The following is a 10,573-nucleotide window of genomic DNA, read 5'->3' on the forward strand; positions in this document are numbered from 1 at the left end:
AGGGTCCCTCCTTGTCTTCCTCTTCTTTGTGGGCACTCTCTCTTCCAGTGCCCATATCTTTTGCACAGGGCGCACTGTTCCCGCCCTAGTGTAGATGGGCGGGGTCCTGCTCTCCGAGGTGGCTCAGGGCTCCCTTTCACCCTGGCCAAGAATATTATGGCCATCTCCTCCCTCTGCTTCTTGTTCTCTCTTCTTTGAAACTCTCTGTCCTCTTTTCTATTTTTATCCTGCATCTCCCATTCCTCCTTCCTTAGCCTCTCCTCCCTGTCCTCCGGAGTTTCCCTAGCATTAAAGACCTTCTCTGCCTGTTGCAACATCTCCCTAATAGAAATCTTTCCCAGACTGTCCTGCTTATGGAGTTTTCTCCTGATATCAGAGGCTGCCTGTTTAATAAAAGAAAGGACTACAGCTGACTTGTGTTCCTCTGCCTCTGGGTTTATAGGGGTGTATTGCCTATAGGCATCAAATAGCCTTTCCAGATATGTGGCTGAGCTTTCGGTTTCTCCCTGAACAATTGTTTTTACCTTAGCCAGATTAGTGGGCCATCTCGCAGCCGCTTGGAGACCTGTCATTAGAGTCTGGTGATAGACTCGGAGATGCTCCCTACTTTCTGCCATCCTAAAATCCCAATCTGGACGCGTGAGGGGGAATGCCTCGTCAATGGCAGGTTGAAGAGTAGTGGGCCTCCCATTTTCTCCGAGTACGTTTTTCCTGGATTCATTAAGGATCCGCTCCCGCTCCTCAGTGGTGAAGAGTGGGTGAACGTAATGGACTCTACCAAACCTATAAGACACTTAGGGTCTTCAGAAAAGGGAGGATTTGGCATCCTCCAATTGTAGAGGTCTCTGGAGGAGAAGGGCCAGTATTGATACTGCTGAGCTCCATCCAGGCCACCTGTGAAGACTGCTCAGACTGGCAGAACAGGCACAGGTCCTCCTGAGGTGGAGGATGGAACTTCCCCCTCTCAGTCACTGTTTCCTCGAGACCTCAACTGCATCCCTCCTGCTCCCCCAGGTCATTTGTCTTCTCCTGTAGAAGAGTCTGGGGAGGGGGCAACCACCGGATTCCTATGGGGTCCTCCAGCCCCATCCCCCACTCCATCGATTGCCTCAGCCTCTCTCTCATGGAGCTGCATATGGGGGTGGCTGCTCGATAGGCAAAGGGGGGTAGAGGGAGGAGCTCTCGGAGAGGACTGGCGGTGCACTGGGATCCCCACCTCTTCGATTGGAGGACTTTAATCCTTCCCAGGTGACCATGACTGAGACTTTTGGCGGGCAGGCATGAGGCTTTCCCACCAAGAGGGGCCTCAACCAGGATGGGGGATCCTCTGCCAGATTCTCCCACAAAAGGATATAGGGGAGTTGATCCAGGTGGACCTCTGGGTCAGGCTGGGTAATGACAGTCTTTACCTTGCCGATGGTGTCCAGGGAGAGGGACCCCTGGGTTGGCCAACCCACTCCAAAGGAGGGCCATTCAGCTGAGCAAAAAGTGCCAAACACCCTTCCTGACGCCGAGGCCCAATTTTAAGGCCCGCTCCTTCACTTCCAAGAAACGAGAGAAGATTAGACCTTTAGGAGTGGCCTGAGTCTGGCCCATGGTGGAGATCACAGAAGAGAAAGGAAAGGAAAAGTGAAGATGCCACTCTAAACAAGATGGCCAGTGGGTGTGCTTGTGGACGGGTGCCTGTCGTTGCCCAGTTTTTCTTCTGCGGGGAATGTGAATTTATCTGGGACCCCCTTATCCTTTCACGGGAGTCTTTCAGCGGCGGGTGCCCTAATGGCTTTTACTTGCCCGACCCATGCCCACGGGGAGTTTTCAGTGGTTTGAGAGGAGGATGAAGAGTAGAGGGAAATATAGATAGGGGGTATTGTCTACACCTGTGCGGGCAGTCGGGGTCTGTCAAGAGGGCTAAGAGCCTTTGGCTAACATCAGGGAGTAGCCCTGATCAGATAGCCTCAATTGTTCTTTCATCTTAAACAGTCTCACGTGAAGACTCAGACTGAGAATAAAAGGAAGAAAAAGAGGAGAGGAAAGCTTTAAAATAGAGAGCGTAGAGAGAAATACAAAATCAGGCCCCAGCCTAGTATGACGAGAAACAAAACTGTCAAGCATGCACACCACATCTCATTGCACTCGCTCGGACCGGTTCTCCTCTCACTCTGGCGTGCGCCACACTCACCACTTTCACTGTCACCTTCAGGATCCTCGAGACTCCTCATGATTCTCCCAAAAGGTGTCCACTCGGACTGCCTCAAAGTGACGAGCTCGACCTTCTCTTCCTCAGGCGCCAGGTTTCTGCCAATCGGGCTTCCCTTCCCAGGGCTGAATCACTCGGACCCTAGGGCCAGGACTGGTTACCTGGACTTCCCTGCTCAGGACTCTAACCCGAGACCAGACACAGGATGGCAACTCCCGCTTTATACTGGATTTGTACAGACACGAGGGAGCGACCCCCGAATTACACTGCCCTGTCCGGAGAGAGAGAGACTCTGCCTCCACTCGTCCTTTGTTCCCTCAGAAGCCCCCCGAATCCCGGACGAGCCCCCAAAATGTTAGGGTCAAAACTTGGTGGATCTTTCCAAAGGAACAAATACACGAATACGGAGATGCAAAACCAAGCAGAGTTTTATTAAGCCAGGTAGCTGGGGTCGACCGTCCTTCTAAGACACGCAGGTCTGGTTGGAGCAATCGACCCTGAAGCAACTTCAAGCAGGGATTATATAGGCTTCCACAACACTTGCACAAAAGCCTGCGTCCGCGCTTTTCACTTAACCAATAGTTTCAAAACACCAATAATTTCAAAACCCCACCACCAGTAATTTTAAAACAATGTTGCAACCCCCTTTAGGTGTCCCAATCGGGGAGGGTGGTATGTGTGGTATGTGTCTGGCGCAACCCTTCCCTGTTATCTTGTGCAAGAAGGCATGCTTACATGACTCGTCACAGGTCATGCTCTGGGGCTGCAGCTCTTGCCTCTATCTCTGGGTGCCTGTGTCTCTTCCTGAATTGAGTTAATCAGTTACAAGCAGTAAATTCAAACAAGCAGTAAATTCCTCTTTCCCCAACATGTATATCACACAGAACATCCCAAACCATCTTATTCAACCATACACCCACTTCCCAGATGGCACCCTCCCACAGCCTCCCTACCCCCACTAGAGCCCTTATACTCTGATATCCCTGCTACTGTCTGCTGTGTTGTCAGCACCTCTAGACATTCCCCAGTACTTGTCTATCTAGTGAATCTAGTCAGCCTATCTAGAGGCCTTTGTTTTAGGAAGGTGAGCTGTTCCTCATCTAGCAGCAATCAGTTGTCAATATTCCTTTCGATAAGACTGGGGTCTGCTGTTATTTTCCAGTTCTATGCTGTGTTACTATCTGGGAGTCCCTTTGGACACCTTGGCCAACAACTCAAAAGAAGGTCTCTCCTATCTGGCATTGTTGCTTGTTATGTAGCCTTTAGCTATGCATATGGACTCTTAAGAAATTATACTGGTCCCTTTAATCTTTGGTTATACTTTCCTTTTGGGTGTTTAAGGCCATATAGTTGGCCCAGATAAACCAATTTATTTTTACTCTTAAGGTTGTTTGATGATCTGTTGCTTAGGGGGGTCACATGGGCTTGGGAGGAGCCCCTGGCTCCTTTCTTTTACCAGTTCTGCCTATGTTAAAATAAGTCAAAGGTCCTGCTCAACCATGGTTGGCTTTGCTTGGAAGCATCAAGGAAATGATTCCTTTGTGTTGACCCTCCTCTTTGTAGAATGGACACTGGTTCAAGTCCATCTGGTGGGGTCTCCTCAGCCTCCTTGCTCAGGAGGACAGGTGACCCACCACAATTACAGCACATTTTGAGAGATGCTTATAGTCCCCTGGAGCTAGTCGACCTAGGAGGGCAAGAAACAAAAACTGTCCCTTATGCCCCTCTGACCAAATTAGTATAGGCTTAAAAGTATGTCTGTTAAACATCCAAGAAGGTTAGTTCCAGCAGTATGGTACCTTTAATTACTGTGTGTCATTTAGATAAATCTTGGGCAAAGACAAATTGTTCTCAGATAAACCAAGATATATTTCTTGATCTGGTATGTATAATTTCTCGGTAGGTTGTTGGAGTAATATGGTTCCCTCTGGTTTTCAAAACTAGTTAGGTATTGTTTATCTCTCACATTGTCTCACCCCTCCATCATGGTTTTCCCACTTAAGGTGCCTCCATTTACCCCATTTCTCCCCTAATAATACCCTTCTCCTACGGTCCTCCCTCTCTTGAGCTCCTTCTTTCCCTTTATCTCCTAGGTTCTTGTATAACCTTCTCTACCCCCTCCCTTAAACTAACCCAATTTTTATCCATATCTCCGTTATTAAGGCCTGTTTCCTACTGTTCTTCTCTTTCAGTTTCATTCTTTTCCTTTACCTCCCTGTTTCCTTTCCATTAGCCTGCTTCCTGTAGTTATGTCCGGATACATACTCACTTATCAGGGTTTGGTTCTAGGATCCACATATGAGGGAGAAGATATATAATTTTTTTCTGAGTCTGTGCTATTTCATTTAGTATAGCAGTTTCTAGTTCCATCCATTTACCTGCAAATTTCATGATTTCATCTTTCTTTACTGTTGAGTATAACTCCAACATATAAATGAACCACATTTCATTATCCACTCATCAATTGAGGGACTCTTAAGTTGCTTCCATCTCTTTGCTATTTTGAAAAGAACTGCAACAAACATGGGTGTACAAGTGTCTGTGCAATAGGATGAGTTTTTTGGGTATATGCCAAGCAGTGGTACAACTGTGTTAAATATTAGGTTCAGTTGTAGTTTAAGAGTTCTCTACACTGCTTTCCATAGGGGTTGAACAAGTTCACAGCCCCATCAGCAGTGGAACATAATCTATGTAGCTGTGCTATAAACAAATATTTCTGAAAGCATGGAGTTTTCGGAAAGTTTACAAGATCTTTCATATCTTTTTGTTCTTAAAGTTATCATGGGACAGATAGATATTATTTGACCTTTCACAAGTTGTGTATTGAGTCATTTATTAGACACCAATCAATATTAGTTTATTGTTGTTACTTTATACAAAAAGCTTACTATTTTCTGTTTAGGGACAGTGCAGGTTATATTGTGGACAGGATACATTTAGCCTTTCCATGCAGTTTATAATGTAACAGTCAAGAAAAACATACCTATGCACTGTGACACTGTATCAAATGAGATGCCTGCTTATTGATACATCTTCCCTGCTTTATAGTGTCTTCTGGCAATGCAGATACAGAACATGTGAAATCCAGGGTGAAGCAATGAATGAAAGACAGAGGTAGGGAGGTTTCACAAGCAGATGTGAGAGAACTTGTACATAGGGATGTGCTCTGGTTTACACATTCAGTAGATGCTCAAATCACTCATTGCATACACTGATCACACACAGCTGCCTCCTCTCAGGTGGCTGACTGCTCCCACTCTTTCTTAACTCGTGCATTTGTAAGGTAAGGGATCCCTGAATAGAAATGACTAAGGTTGAAGCCCAAACAGGTTGTTCTTTGTGGATGGGTGTCAGGTACTTCAATCCACTTCCTTTAATAATATGGACATGATATATTCCAAAGATCACACCAGTTCAATCTACACATAGCAATAACTCACAAAGTCAGGTTTCATAATTAATTCAAAAAATTGAATCAACATTGAATGCTATCAAAAGCAAAATGAAGGTACATTAATCACTGATTGTTTCAAACACATGGCATCTTTCATCCCAGTAACATTCAGAAACCATGCATCTGGTTCTCATTACACTTGACCCGAGGAAACGGAATAGCAAGTAGCTTTGGAGGGACTGAATGGAGAAGGCTGGGTGCTTAATGTAGACAGTGACATAATAGTTCCCCAAACTTAAGTGTTTTCCCTTATTGGGTATCCCCTTCAGATTTACTGTGTCTTCCTTTCAGTATTAAAAATTGGAACCTGGTGAATATACACCTTCACTAGTTCCTGGAGGTAAAGATAAGTCTTGGGAGGAACTTGCCATTTCTGCTCAATGGAGGACTTAGTATTCATAAACGTCATTGATTCTTCAATGAAAACAAATGCATGTGGTTACCATAGTGAATAATTATTGATATCTCTTGGGATATTCATGGTAAATCAAGTACTCAGAGCTCTGCATGACCCACAACACTGATCATTTAGTCAAAAAATATTTTAAATTCCCTGGGAAACAAAGCCAGTTGTGGTGGCTCAAACATGTAGTTCCAGCACTAAGAAAACTGAAGGAGACAGATTACAAGTTCAAGGCCAGCCTGGGCTACAAAGTGAGTACCGGGGTATAGAGGGATACAATGTGAGATCCCATCTACAGAAAAAAATTCCTAAAGATTTTATTATTTCCATTGCCTTTATATATTGAAATCTCCTTAGCATATCACAGTTAAAACATCAGATATGAAAGATTTTGGAAAACTGTGCTTTACGATATCAGGTCTTCTACTTTCCTGATACTCAATCCCCACCCACTTCTTACCAAGGTCGTTTCTGTTTGTCACAGGCACGCTGGGCAGCATCCAGCAGAGAATTTCAGCATTAGGAGCACCTATGTGTAGGACCCCTTGCCAATCACAGTATAAAGTCTAAAGCATTATTAACTACTTTGAAAAAATGTTCTCGATTATAGTATTATGTTGGTAAGGTGTTTCTAGATGTCATATGTAGTGTATTGAAATATTAACCATCATTGAATGAATGTGAATCTAACAAGTTAATTTCTCTGTAATTCACTTATAAAACTTAGATCTATTTTTATTTGATAAAATAGTTAAGAATAAATATAAAGCATTGTGATGTAGTATTTAACACAGTATTAAAAACTGACAGCTTAATGTTATAAACAGCAGTGGAGTTTTCTAAAATAATAGCAGTCAGATACTACTCTATAGATGTGAATCACTGGTTATTATGAACTTCCACACAAGCTATACTCATTCAAATTTTCTCAGAAACACATAGAACCATGAAAATGAAGAGCTGCCAGTTCTCTTTCTTTCAGTGGTGATTCTAATAATTGCAACGTTCTTTTTTTTTTTTTTACATATCTCAGAGAAAGCCCACCTTTCAGTACATAATGAAAAAATATGCTAGTTTTTTTTTTTTTTTGCTTTGGAAATGTTGATATGTATCCTTTTATAATAATAGTCAGTAATAATATAATTATGCTGAGTTTTAAGGAAAAAACAAATTTCCCTTTAGGGATAATATACATTTTAACATATCTAATTTGTATCTATTAAAATGCTTTCAATAATATTCAATAAAACATCATTAACTGTAAATATTCCGTTATCTCTAACCCTTTGAAAAGGCTAATTTATGCCATAGGCTATAATGTCAAAGTTTGTTAATTCATGTTATTAAATCTGAATAATTATCTATATCAGTTCCTACCACAAAACTTGAACACTAGGGCCTTAGCACAGATACAATTAATCTGAAATTTAGGACTTCCTAACAGATGTAGCCGTAGACCTACATTTGGGAGCATGATGAAAGTTATCTACAGGATTTTACATTGCTATCCCAAAGAGAAACCTAGAAATCATCTCCATTGACTCTATTTTTTCCCAGAAAATTATCCTAGCCACTAGAAATTAAATTTAAAAATGAATCCAGAAGCCTATCAAAAGTAACAACCATAAACAAACATGATAATTAAAATTTTTGCCATGGTAAAGGATTATGAAGATATTCTAAGCCTTTCTTACATGTAGTCACAGCTTTCACTTGAGTCATTGACTGTTACAGAGATTATAGTTTTTGTACCTTCTTCACTGATGAACTTACATTTCTCCTACTACCACAATAGAGATTCTTGTAGAGAAACAAATTGAGGCTAGTGAGTTAAACAAGAATATATTAAACCTCGGTTGGATTAGTTCAAACACACACACACATACACACAAACACACACACACACACACACAAAACTGACTTCAATCTTAAGAATTTTAAATAAAATATCTTTGTATTAAAAAGATAAGGCATATTCCTGTTGAGCTCTTCTTACACACTGATCTTTTTTAAAGACTGTACAGATATTATTAAAATAGAGAAATTTCTGTTAATATAGTTCATTTCCTATAAGATTTGTCATCCATGATGATTAATATATTTTGTAAAATATTCTTAATTTTTATTACTGAATGGTTTCAAGATTGGTAAATCAAAATTATCATTTCTAAAATCATTTAGGTTCATTTGAATTTAGTTGTACTGGTCAAACAACATCAGAATCTATTTAAAAATGTGATCAATTATGTTTACTAATAAAAATAAAAAATAAAAAAGCTATTTTGTCCAATACTACCTAATCTATTTAAAAAAAATTGTTTTGACTCTTTGAGAATTTCATACAATTTGTTTTGATGACATTCATATACCCTGATCTCCTCTCATACACATTCCAACAATTTGTGTTCTAATTTCTGTTCCTCAAATATTCGTGGTGTGGTTTCATCCTGTGCAGCATGGTCAACCGACCCACCATCATCCAACAAAGAACACTGACTTTGCATCTCCCAGCAGCTATTAATTGCCAGTAGTTCTTCTGCTAAGGGTAGGGATTTGGGGGTCTCTCACCCTCCATGCTAGGATTTTGTCTGACTTCAGCTCGTGCAGATCTTATGCACTCTGTCACAACCACAGAGTCTGTAATTACCCTGTTGTGTTCAGAAAATATTTTTTGTTGGTAATCATCTACCACTTCTGGGCATTACAATGTTTCCACTCCATCTTTCAATGCTCTCTGAACCTTTTGGGGAGGGGTGTGATATATATTGTCCATTTTGGTCAAGCACTCCAAGGTCTCTCATGGTCTGCATGTTTTCCAGTGTTGAGTTTCTGTGTTAACATTCATCTGCTAAAAGGAGCTTCTGTAATGAGAGCTGCTCTATGGGTATGAAGATAGAACCCTGGCAGTAGATTGAATACTATGTCCATTCAGCAGAATTACAGCAGTAGTTTCTCCCCTAGGAACTATGTCCTGTGTAGTCACAGGTTCTTGGCCTTAATAGCGGTGTCAGGTATGGATTCTATCTTGTGAACTGGGCCTTAAATCAAAGCAGAAAATGGTTGGTTATTCCCAAATCATCCATATTACTGCTGTATCAATAGGCATACATTGGCAGGATGGTCTTTTTTGTAGCTGGATAAGACTGATGATTATTTTTCTCTTCCACTAGTGTGCATAGTACCTTCAAGCACTATGAAAGCTAGCAATTAGGGATGAACCTATGAGGTCAATACCAGCTTGATTTCCTCATGATTTATGATACAATATGTATTGTCTTCTTACCCTCAAAATCTGTTGTGTAACCAAGAGCAGTGGCAAGAGGCAATATTGTTTTAGGGTATTTGGGATCCTCTGGTTAGCAACTCCAAAAGAAGGAGCCAATACCTGGAATTGGACTTTTTATTTGCTAGTTTCTTGTGTCTGGAAGGATTTTGTCCCTATTTTAGAGGTTAACTCCACTTAATATCTTGGTGCCACTCTGTTTTGTTGCATGAATAAGTTATGGGAAGTGGTCTTAATTCAGCCAGGAATAAATGTGGTTTCTTAGAATAGGATCAAACTGTCCATCGAGTTAATGGGTTCTTGCTGCAGATTTTCAGAAGCCTATGGAAGGCTTACAGGGAATTACAGGTAGTTCTAAGTTGCCATAATTGGGCTTTCAGCTAGGTGGAGGTTGCTACCTAGGTGGAATGTACAGGACTCCACATAGTAGGATGTGAGATCAAAGCAGGGTTAGTGTTGCCTCCTAGGGAGGTGCATAGGACACAGACTAGTCCTTCAGTGGCAGGGGTGGGAACTACCCACACTTTCATTCAACTGCCAGCTCAGAGTGTCATAGTACACATCATGAAAATCCTGAAAAAGTTACTTGACTGTATAACTTAACTCCTTAGCTTCTCTATTGGAATAATGAGAGCGCTATGTCGTAGTTCATAGTACAATTGAGTACATCTTTATGACCAGTCATCCTTTTTTTTTCTTGGATGCAAAAACATAAAGCTTTATGCAATCAGCTCTTTAACATACTGCAGACATTCCAGAAACCTTGTTGTGGCTGTAATTTTTCTGATTAGATATTTTTTGATTAAAAAATTCCCTTTATATGTTTCATTTTTCTGAACATTTAATGGTTAAATTAAGTCAGATTTAACTTATTTGGGTAAAGTATATTAAGCAGCAAACTTGCCAATGTTCATATAATTAAGATTTTGCATTTAAAAATATACAACTGCCAGGATGGTGGCACATGCCTATAATCCCAGCACTCGGGAGGCAGAGGCAGGTGGATCTCTGTGAGTTCAAGGCCAGCCTGGTCTGCATAGTGAGTTTCAGGTCAGCTAGGGCTACAAGGGAGACACTGTCTCAAAAAAAATTCTTAAAAAAAAGAAAAATAAATTCAACGGCCTTGAATAAATGCATAGTTTAACATGTTTAATAGTGAAATCTTATGGTTATGTTTTAGCAAGTGATACAAAGAAAGAAACTCTTAATTACTGTGGTTACTCATGTCTGTAATTA

This window comes from Nannospalax galili, unplaced genomic scaffold (assembly GCF_000622305.1).
Source record: "Nannospalax galili isolate Female #2095 unplaced genomic scaffold, S.galili_v1.0 scaffold374, whole genome shotgun sequence".
In the NCBI taxonomy this organism is placed as follows: Eukaryota; Metazoa; Chordata; class Mammalia; order Rodentia; family Spalacidae; genus Nannospalax; species Nannospalax galili.